Source organism: Magnolia sinica, chromosome 3 (assembly GCF_029962835.1).
Source record: "Magnolia sinica isolate HGM2019 chromosome 3, MsV1, whole genome shotgun sequence".
NCBI classification, from domain to species: Eukaryota; Viridiplantae; Streptophyta; class Magnoliopsida; order Magnoliales; family Magnoliaceae; genus Magnolia; species Magnolia sinica.
Window position 1 is genome coordinate 130,452,107 of NC_080575.1, and position 12,179 is coordinate 130,464,285.

Sequence of the window (12,179 nt, forward strand, 5' to 3'; positions counted from 1 at the left end):
CAACACCAGCACCACAGATTATTGTCCACCAAGACAATTCTGTGTTTCCTACCAGCATCACACTAGATGAGACCAAATCCTCATTATGGTCTCAACTCATGAAAATGCGTATTGGTGCTCGTAACAAAGCAGGATATCTCACCAGAGAAGCGAAAAAACCTGCACCCAGAGATCCCAATCTTGGAACATAGATTACCGAAAATCACAAAGTGAAGAGTTGGCTTATTGACTCAATGAGTCCGTCGCTGATGCAGCGATTTATTCGTCTCCCCACAGCCAAGGAGATATGGGAGGCCGTATCGAAAACCTTCTATGATGGATCGGACGAAACCTGTATCTTTCAATTAAATCAGAGATCCTTTTCTACCACGCAAAATGGTCGACCATTATCAACGTATTATAATGAACTTGTTGCTATTTTCAGGAAATCGATCAAAGGACTATTTCTCAGGAAGGAACAGTTGAAGGGGTGGTCTAGTTGCATTCCGCGATGGCTAGGCTTCGAGTTCATATTTTTCTAGGTGGACTCGACTCCGAATTTGATCAGGTCCGTGGAGAAATCTTACGAAAAGACCCAAAACTTGATTTGGAGAGCTCGTATGCATATGTCAGGAGAGAATATCAGCAGAGACAGACAATGGGAGGCTCTCGTCCAATCTCTGAGCGTTCGGCTATGCTAGCTAACCAAACTCGACAAGGATCGTTGTCTGGCTCATCGACAAACCAAAACAATCAATCAACTGGAAAGTTTGTTGGCCTGGTATTGTAACACCCTGAAAATCGGGGGTCGAGCATAAACTCAACTCCCGAGTTCCAATGCATCACTTATGCAACATAGATAATGATGATTAAATGTCGTCTGTATTAGTGCCTTAAACATGAATGGGATTATACCAAAACAACATATCATACTCTAGAGGCAATTAAAGTATGCTAACGGAAGACTCTGATACGTATATAAACTATTCAAAAATAATAGCAAGCCCTCAGAGTATGAATGTCACTAGGTTAAATAATTACAAGTTCAGTTCCAAAATGTACAAAATAAAAAAGTGTAATGTTCTCTATCCCAAAACCCTGTAGCCCCGTCAGCGCAACTCCATGTCTACATGGACCCGCCAGAGAGTTGCATATAGGAGAACTCCTCCTCGTCATCATAATAGTCCAGCTCTGCTTCATAAGCATCGCCATCACCTGCAACTAAGACAGAGTCTGGTTGGTGTGTACAACACCATCCCAGAACGTGGGAGTGAGTGATCAACTCAGTGGAACTATGAAGCAAAGGTTAACATGTTATCAATTCAGTCAAGCAGTAATGATAAAGCAGTACAACACTCATGTCCTAAGTACTCTTGTTAATGCAAGAATGGTATGTTGTAATGATGCATGCCCTCGCCTGCACTCCCTCTTGCGACAACATCTTACGATCATGACACGCACCACTCCCAGTAAACGTGCACTTCCTCGCCAAAGCACCGTGCAATGCGATGGATGATCGTGTTATCCAAGTTCTTAGTTAGCCCTTTTTCATACATCAGGATTGGGAAGCTAAGGCACCTCCCTTTATATTATATACCCAAACATTGATCCATCTAGGGTCGTCACTCCTAGTCATTCACATACAATAGAAGATTCCAAGTCGCCACAGAGAGGCTCGTCACCTCAGTGCAAGTCTGGTTTATACTCTAGTTTACTACGGAGAGGCTTGTCACCTCAGCGCAGTTTAGAGTATGCTCAAGGTCACTACAAGAGGCTCGTCACCTGATCGTAGGCCGACAGCATGAATACAGTGTTCCATACCACCATATCCAGCTCACGAGACTGGGTTGCTCACTGGACACTACGGGGAGGCTCGTCACCCCAGTGTAGGCCGACAGATTGGTGTCCCATACCACCATGCCCAACTCATGAGTCTTAGCGGATCAAGGTACCAAGGTTAAACGGGTTTTCACTGGTGAGTTTGGTACCTTAGATTCAAGCAGTAGTGTCCATACATGGTGAACATACATCGGGTCAACCGGGTTACTTGACAAGCACGACTGGTACGAGCATACGTCGAGCTGATCGACATGGAGCGCGTAAGCACTCCGCGTGGCCTAACCACTGTCGACAAGCAGCGTACGACTCGGATTCATCGGGCATGTCTGTCGTGGTCAAGCAATTCAACCACCGTTCACAGACAATTACCAATTGCCTGGACTACATCGTAGCCCCAGTCACATTCCAAACAATAGCATTCACATATAGTAATCCAAAATAGCATGTGACAACTGAAACCAGATATAAATCTTACTTGAGCAATTTAACAAACACATACTACACATATTATCATGCACAAGCATTTCATCCATCGAACACATAGTAGTGAGATAGGTTATATAAAGGATACTATAACCATAGTTAAGGGAATTGAGAATCCTATCTCAACACCCTCATTACATGCATTCAAAAAAAGCATTTTTACATTTAAGCATTTTATCAAACACTTAGGCTACACATATCATGTACATGTAGTAAGGTAGTTATAACAGGTATTATAGCAAATCCCCTTACAAAGGGTTCACCATACGTACAACAATCATAAATTCTCGGTCAATAAACATGGCAAGTATACATCACAATTCCATACTCATTCACACATTTCAATAAACACATGGAATGCATTATAAATCAACATAGTTTATATATATATATGTAAAGTGCGGGAAATATCGCATTTAAGCATGTGGTAGCATTCAAGTCAGTCATAAATCATTAACTGACATTGAAAGCCTTGAAAACCATAACCTAAACATTTATAGTCTGTACCTTTCGCTGGTAAACTCGTAACGAACTCAGTTTAAAAGCTAAGCCTTTGTCTACGGCACCACAACAACCTATAACAGGAAATAGGTTAGCTATCCCGCCGTTTGCTCTATTTGAACCTCTAAAATAGGTTAGGGTTAGGATTTATTACCCAAGTACAGAGTCAGAATCGCCGAAAAAGCGATACAGATGTGGCGGTTAAGCACGTGAAGCGTCAGGGAAGAATCCCAGAAACAAACGCCAACTCTCTCTCTCATTCCTTCTCTTTTCTCTCTTCTCTCTCCCAGGGTTAGGAATTCGTATGGAATGAGAGAGAGAGGGGTTTAGGCCCTTATATAGGCCCAGAAGTGGTGAGAATGGCCCTAGGGCCATGGTATACTTAGGTTATAGCCAAAGACTGGCCGTTTCGGTCCAACGGAGCATTTGGAGACCCCTTTTCTGCATGCGGTTGAACTTAAGCTTCCTGACATTGGATCTAGGTCAAGCTGAGTTTTCGATCCGATCGGATTTACAGATCGACCGTGGCAGACCAGTTTCAGTTCAACGGTCACCAATACTCGATCAGGGCCACAAGTGTACTGACATGTGTTGAAAATTTTCCCTGATCTGAGGGTGTAATTGGGTCAAATTCCAACGGTTTGAATCCTTAGATTTGGCTTGCTAGTGAAACAACTCAATTCACTTAAGTTTCAGTTCATTTCCTAAAGATATTCGCGTTTCTCACACACTTCGCTCCGGGCTCAAGTTGTGCGTTACTGAATACTATTAGGACTTGATTTCCGAGGTGGTTGTCAAGTCCAGTAATGCGGTCATAACCATATGGTTTCTTAGCAATCAGACTTTCGACGGCGGTCCAGGTCCGATACGGAGTCTCAAGGTGCTCCCGAGAGCAACTAGGTTTAGAGATTGATTCTAGATTTCAGGGTAAAGTAACGTCAATGATTCTGCACGTTTTGGGTCTTGCAGATCATATTTAAAGTGATTAGTGCTAATTTCATAGGTACTCTAGTTTAACACTAGCTAATTCTAGTTTAATTTCTAAAGGATTTGGTCCTGAGTGATTTCTGCCTGAGGTGATACTCGGGTCTTTGTACGGATTTTTTCTAGACGTTACAATCTACCCCCTTTAAAGAAAAATTTCATCCTCAAAATTAGTACCTTTTTGTACTCCTCGAGAATCTGTGGGTAGTTCTTATGGACCTCTGCTTCAGTTCCCAAGTAGCTTATTCCTCAGTGTGATGTGTCCACAGTACCTTCACAAGTGAGATAACCTTGCTACGCAATACCTGCTCCTTCTTGTCTAGCATCCGCGTCGGTCGCAGTACATATGTAGCGTCCTCACTCAACTGTACTTGCTCCCATCTGATAATGTGGGAAGGATCGGGAACGTATTTCTTCAGCATAGATACATGAAATACGTTGTGCACGCCTGCAAGTGGTGTGGGCAGAGCAAGACGGTATGCCACCACACCCACTCGGTCAAGTATCTGAAATGGGCCAATGAATCTCGGGATAAGCTTCCCCTTCTTGCCAAACCGAAGAACTCCCTTCATGGGGGAAACTTTCAGAAAAACATGATCCTCGACCTCAAACTCTAACTGCCGTCGCCTCGTATCGGCGTAGCTCTTCTGTCTGCTCTGTGCTGCCAGGAGTCGACGCCTGATAATGTCGATCTTCTCTAAGGTTGATTCTGGGCCAATCAGGCTATTCTCGCCAACCTCTGCCCAGCAATGCGGTGCCCGACAGGGATGCCCATACAATGCCTCATAGGGAGCCATACCAATACTCGCCTGAAAACTGTTGTTATACGCGAACTCTGCATAAGGAAGACAGTCATCCCAACTATCCTTGAAACCCAGCACACAAGCTCGCAACATGTCCTCCAATACTTGGTTTACTCGTTCCGTCTACCCATCAATCTGTGGGTTGAACGCGGTACTGAACTTCAATTTTACACCCATTGCTTCTTGGATACGAGTCCAGAAAATAGATGTGAATTGTGTGTCTCGGTCCGACACGATCTCCAGAGGAACTCCATGCAGACGTACAATCTCCTTGATGTACAACCTGGCCAACTTGTCTGCTGAGTTCGAAACTTTGATAGGGAGAAAATGAGCCGATTTCGTCAACCTGTCTACGATCACCCAAGTGGAGTCATGACCCTTCCTCGTCTTCAATAGCCCAGAGATAAAATCCATGGAGATGAAATCCCATTTCCATTCAGCTATGGGCATGGGCTGAAGCAGTCCAGGAGGTCGGCGATGTTCGGCCTTGACCTGCTGGCACGTGAGACAACGTGATACATACTCTACTATGTGGGCCTTCATGTTGTCCCACCAGTACGATCTCTTCATATCTTGATACATCTTCGTACTTCCAGGATGCATCGCCAATTTCGAACTATGTGCAGCCTCGAGAACTTCCTTCCTCAAGTCAGGAAGATTTGGGACGCATAGGCGGCCACGATAACGTAAACCCCCATCCGTGCCAACTCTCCATTCTGAGTCCTCATCTGCACTAACCTGTTCCCTTATCTTCGCTAATAGCTCGTCGTCTGCCTGAGCTGCAATAATCCTGCCATCAATGAGTGGCTGTACCCGAATATGTGCGATACTCTCAAACGGCTCCCCCACAGTGAGCTTCTACTCGAAGTCTCGCACAAACTCTACCATACCCCATTTACCACCATCAGCAGAGCCGCAAACTCTATGGTCTTCTTTCGGCTCAACGCGTCAGCCACAGGGTTAGCCTTACCCGGATGGTAGGAAACCTTGAACTTGAAGTCCTTCAAGGTTTCCATCCATCGCCGCTGCCTCATATTCAGGTCCCGCTGAGTGAATATGTATCCGAGGCTCTTGTGGTCGCAAAAGAGCTCAAACTCCTCTCCGTAGAGGTAATGTCTCTAGAGCTTCAGTGCAAAGATGATGGCTGCTAACTCTAAGTCGTGTGTAGGGTAATTCTCCTCGTGTTTCCTCAACTACCTCGAGGCGTAGGCAATCACCCTATCCTTCTGCATAAGGACACAACCCAAACTGACACGAGAGGCATCGGTGTATATCGTATACTTGACCTCTTGCTTTGGCAATACTAGCACAGGGGCAGACGTCAACCTATCCTTCAACTCCTGAAATGCTGCTTCTGCCTTCTCGTTTCAGGCGAACTTAAGATCCTTCTTTGTCAACTGAGATAAAAGTTTGGCTATCTTGGAGAAGTCCCAAATGAATCGTCAATAATAACTTGTCAGACCAAGAAAACTCCTCACTTTAGTAACCAAACCGGGCTACTCCCAGTGCTGAACTGTGGCTACCTTAGCAAGGTCCACGGCTATTCCTTCCTTGGACACCACGTGTCCCAGGAACTTGACTTCTTCTTTCCAGAAGTCGCACTTCTTGTACTGTGCAAACAACTGGTTCTTCCTACGAGTATCAAAGACTACTCGCAGGTGCTGTTCGTGATCTTCCCAACTCCTGGAGCATATCAGAATGTCATATATAAATACGATGACGAATCGGAATAAAAACGGCCGAAACGCCCTGTTCATCAAGTCCATGAACACGGCCAGTGCGTTCGTAAGGCCGAACGACATAACGAGGAACTCATAGTGCCCAAAACTGGTCCTAAAAGCCGTCTTCTGCACGTCCTCATCCCTGACGCGAAACTGGTGATACCCCGACTGTAGGTCGATCTTCAAAAAATACTGTACCCCCTTCAACTGATCAAACATATCATCTATCCTGGGCAAAGGATACTTGTTCTTCACCGTCACTTGGTTCAACCTGCGATAATTAATATACAATCACACTAAACCGTCTTTCTTCTTCACGAATAACACGAGCGCTCCCCAAGGAGACACGCTTGGTTGTATGAAACCCACATCCAATAGATCATCGATCTGTTTCCTCAGTTCCTCCATCTCACATGGAGGCATGCGATATGTCGGCAGCGAAATGGGTGTCGCACCAGGCACTAAATCGATAATAAAATCGATCTCACACTGAGGAGGCAAACCAGGTATCTTTCTTAACACATCCTCAAAATCTCGAACTATTGGCGTGGTTTCAAGTGTTAGGCCATCAACATGCTTCAACAAAGAAGCGTAACAACGTAAGCGGCAGGGAAAACTGACCTGAACTGCAAAAGTAAAGGACGTGCCCTCGGGTGCATGGGCTGTCACCACTCTGGTATCACAATCGATCTCAGCCTTCATCTCGGTAAGCCAATCCATACCGAGGATAACGTCGTAATGCCATAGTGAGGTAACAATCAGGTCGACGAGAACTGTCCTGCCCCCTAAGTCTATCGAGCAATCCTTACACATCTTGGTAATGTCTGAAAAAGTCCCCATGGCGGCAAGAAGTCTCACTCCCTTCGTAGGACTAGTTTCCAACCCCAGTCGCTTGATTGCTGCGCATGATACTATAGAGGTAGTGGACCTAATGTCCACTAATAAGAAGACCGATATACCTTGCATATGGGTTGTGACTTCGAAAGCCGGTGGTGTCGTAACTATTGTCTCAGATGCCTCAGTTGAAAGTGAGTGCACCCGAGCCTACTGAGAACGGTTCGGCTGCAGTACCATGGGCCGTTGAGGCAGCCTAAATTGGGGTACAGGCGGCCGAAACGATGGATGAGGTGGTGCTAACCGTAGAGGTAGAGCTACAATCGTCTGAGGAAGCGGGTGGTTGATCCTCTGAGGCGGCGAGAAGCCGTTGTCCCTCATCTTGGAGAAACAGTAGGTATCTGCGTGGCCTGCACGCTTGCAATATGTGCACCACAAGTCTGGTCGCCTCATAGGGGCTGGTGGTGCCGCGATCCTGGGAGGCGAGTCTGCGCGAGGCCTCTTGGCGAGGAATGGCCGACTCGGTAACTCTGGAGGCGGCCCAGGGGCCATAGGACCATGTGTATGGGACAGCCTGTCTCCATCCTGCTCCGCTGCGATTGCTCCACCTGGGGTACACGTTGAGGTGAAGATGTGGTGGAGCAGGCGGAAGTCGTCGGTCATATTGGATGCCAGGAGACTATTATTTGGATTCTAGTGGGCTAGTTAGCCACGAAGGAATCATGTGCGGCGATCCCTTTCACGTGCACTCCTAAGACTCTTCTCACTAGCATGGACTTCGCCAAGTGGCATCCCCATGAGTCAGGCTATTAAGCCAACATCAACCGTGGCCTCCCGCCTTTCCACAGGAAATTTGAATTGCAAAGGCTCCAGTGTTGGCTCTCGAATATGGGCATAGAAGGCTCGGACAGTGCCCGCATTCGCACGAGACATGCCCTCAAATATGGGACCCCACCCGGCATCCACCAGGAGGTCCATCACTAGATATTCCCCAAAGAGTTTCTCGTCCACGTGCGCTTCAAAAAGGACCCCATGCCCTCGAATCTTCCATGGGACAGATCCGCCAGTAGAGCTCTCTCGAGGGGTGCCTGGGGATCGAGGTCCCGCTTTGTTCTTATCTCTCGATCGGTGCTCAGACCTGTGGCGGCGCTTTTCGGCCTCCTTGAACGAGTAGGGCGGCTAGGCCCGGCTTCATCTGTGGAAGCTCTTTTCTTCCTCATGAGCGAAAGAAGTGTGGAAATGGCGAAAATGGCCGTCATAAGCTCAAAAAGAGCCATGAAAGTGAAATAAGGTCGAGAAATGGAATGGGTTGTTGAACCTTGAGACTTTTGAGACACAAAGGAAGGTTTGTGCACTCAAATGAAAGGAATGAGGGAGATAGGAGAGGGGTTTTGATAAAAATGGTGGAGGGGTGTATGAAATGAAGGAAAAAGAGGAAATATGAGGATGGAGGGAAGATTTGAGAGAGAAAAAATAGGTTTTTGAGAAAAAGGAAAGCTTGGAGTTGTGTAAGAGGGAAGAGGGGAGCAAATGGGGTAGAAAAGGGGGTCCCCACACATTTTGGTGGGCCCCATAGCCTTGCACACGAGCCGGCCCGACCGGCCCGCGTTGGCCCGGACCGTCTGAGCGGCGGGGGCTCGCTGATCCAGAGATGCCATCACCCGTCCCTGGACAGTCCAGTGATGGCTCCCCCCAGGGGTGATGTCATCCCCCCCGGGGTGCCGGAAATGTGCGGGGTCCACTTTGGGTCCCCCGATTTGTACGATTTTGGCCCCGGAGTCTGTTCAAGTCATTTCGGGTCCTATCTCATGTACATTCGCGTTTTTCGAGTCATTTGAGGTTGGAATAGGTTAAATCTTCGTCTAAACCCATCAATTGTCGGTCTAGAAGTGATCCGGGATTGCCTCAAGTGATCACGGGTGTGTATGGGCCCGCTCTCGACGGTCGATCTCGGTTAATTTCGCCGATTGGCGAAACTGGGAATCCTATGCCTGTTCCTAAGTTTTAACGCTCCCTCCTAAGTCAAAGTACGTCAGTGTGCATCGTGTGACCATCAAGTTGATATGTTTACCATTTATCCATGTCTACGTGTAACGCCCTGAAAATCGGGGGTCGAGCATAGACTCGCTCCTGAGTTCCAACGCATCACTTATGCAACATGGATAATGATGATTAAATGTCGTCCGTATTAGTGCCTTAAACATGAATGAGATTATACCAAAACAACATATCATACTCCAGAGGTAATTGAAGTACGCTAGCGGAAGACTCTGATACATATATAAACTATTTAAAAATAATAGCAAGCCCTCGGAGTATGAATGTCACTAGGTTAAATAATTACAAGTTCAGTTCCAAAATGTACAAAATAAAAAAGTGTAATGTTCTCTATCCCAAAACCCTGTAGCCCCGTCAGCGCAACTCCATGTCTACATGGACCCGCCAGAGAGTTACATATAGGAGAACTCCTCCTCATCATCGTAATAGTCCAGCTCTACTTCATAAGCATCACCATCACCTGTAATTAAGACAGAGTCTAGTTGGTGTGTACAACACCATCCCAGAACGTGGGAGTGAGTGATCAACTCAGTGGAACTATGAAGCAAAGGTTAACATGTTATCAATTCAGTCAAGCAGTAATGATAAAGCAGTACAACACTCATGTCCTAAGTACTCTTGTTAATGCAAGAATGGTATGTTGTAATGATGCATGCCCTCGCCTGCACTCCCTCTTGCGACAACATCTTACGATCGTGACATGCACCACTCCCAGTAAACGTGCACTTCCTCGCCAAAGCACCGTGCAATGCGATGGATGATCGTGTTATCCAAGTTCTTAGTTAGCCCTTTTTCATACATCAGGATTGGGAAGCTAAGGCACCTCCCTTTATATTATATACCCAAACATTGATCCATCTAGGGTCGTCACTCCTAGTCATTCACATACGATAGAAGATTCCAAGTCGCCACAGAGAGGCTCGTCACCTCAGTGCAAGTCTGGTTTATACTCTAGTTTACTACGGAGAGGCTTGTCACCTCAGCGCAGTTTAGAGTATGCTCAAGGTCACTACAAGAGGCTCGTCACCTGATCGTAGGCCGACAGCATGAATACAGTGTTCCATACCACCATATCCGGCTCACGAGACTGGGTTGCTCACTGGACACTACGGGGAGGCTCGTCACCCCAGTGTAGGCCGACAGCTTGGTGTCCCATACCACCATGCCCAACTCATGAGTCTTAGCGGATCAAGGTACCAAGGTCAAACGGGTTTTCACTGGTGAGTTTGGTACCTTAGATTCAAGCAGTAGGGTCCATATATGGTGAAAATACATCTGGTCAATCGGGTTACTTGACAAGCTCGACTGGTACGAGCATACGTCGAGCCAATTGACATGGAGCACGTAAGCACTCCGCGTGGCCTAACCACTGTCGACAAGCAGCGTACGACTCGGATTCATCGGGCGTGTCTGTCTTTGTCAAGCAGTTCAACCACCGTTCACAGACAATTACCGATTGCCTGGACTACATCATAGCCCCAGTCACATTCCAAACAATAGCATTCACATATAGTAATCCAAAACAGCATGTGACAACTAAAATCAGATATAAATCTTACTTGAGTAATTTAACAAACACATACTACACCTATTATCATGCATAGGCATTTCATCCATACAGCACATAGTAGTGAGATAGGTTATATAAAGGATACTATAGCCATAGTTAAGGGAATTGAGAATCCTATCTCAACACCCTCATTAAATGCATTTAAAACAAGCATTTTTACATTCAAGCATTTTATCAAACACTCAGGCTACACATATCATGTACATGTAGTAAGGTAGTTATAACAGGTATTATAGCAAATCCCCTTACAAAGGGTTCACCATACGTATAACAATCATGAATTCTCGGTCAATAAACATGGCAAGTATACATCACAATTCCATACTCATTCACACATTTCAATAAACACATGGAATGCATTATAAATCAACATAGTTTATATATATATATAAAGTGTGGGAAATATCGCATCTAAGCATGTGGTAGCATTCAAGTCAGTCATATATCATTAACTGACACTGAAAGCCTTGAAAACCATAACCTAAACATTTATAGTCTGCACCTTTCGCCAGTAAACTCGTAACGAACTCAGTTTAAAAGTTAAGTCTTTGTTTACGGCACCACAACAACCTATAACAGGGAATAGGTTAGTTATCCCGCCGTTTGCTCTATTTGAACCTCTAAAACAGGTTGGGGATAGGATTTCTTACCCAAGTATGGAGTCGAAATTGCCGGAAAAGTGATACAGATGTAGTGGTTAAGCACGTGGAGCGTCAGGGAAGAATCCCAGAAGCAAACGACAACTCTCTCTCTCATTCCTTCTCTTTTTCTCTCTCTTCTCTCTCCTAGGGTTAGGAATTCCTATGGAATAAGAGAGAGAGGGGTTTAGGCCCTTATATAGGCCTAGAAGTGATGAGAATGGCCCCAGGGCCATGGTATACTTAGGTTATAGCCAAAGACTAGCCGTTTCGGTCCAACGGAGTACATCTGGAGGCCCCTTTTCTGCATGCGGTCGAACTTAAGCTTCCTGACATTGGATTTAGGTCAAGCTGAGTTTTCGGTCCGATCGGATTTATAGATCGACCGTGGCAGACCAGTTTCAGTTCAACGATCATCGATACTCGATCAGGGCCACAAGTGTACTGACATGTGTTGGAAATTTTTCCTGATCCGAGGGTGTAATTGGGTCAGATTCCGACGGTCTGAATCCTTAGATTTAGCCTGCAAGTGAAACGACTCAATTCACTTAAGTTTCAGTTCGTTTCCTGAAGATATTCGCGTTTCTCACATACTTTGCTCCAGGCTCAAGTTATGTGTTACTAGATACTATTAGGACTTGATTTTCAAGGTGGTTATCAAGTCCAGTAATGCGGTCATAACCGTATGGTTTCGTAGTGATCGAACTTTCGACGCGCGGTCCAGGTCCGATACGGAGTCTCAAGGTGCTCCCGAGAGCAACCGGGTTTA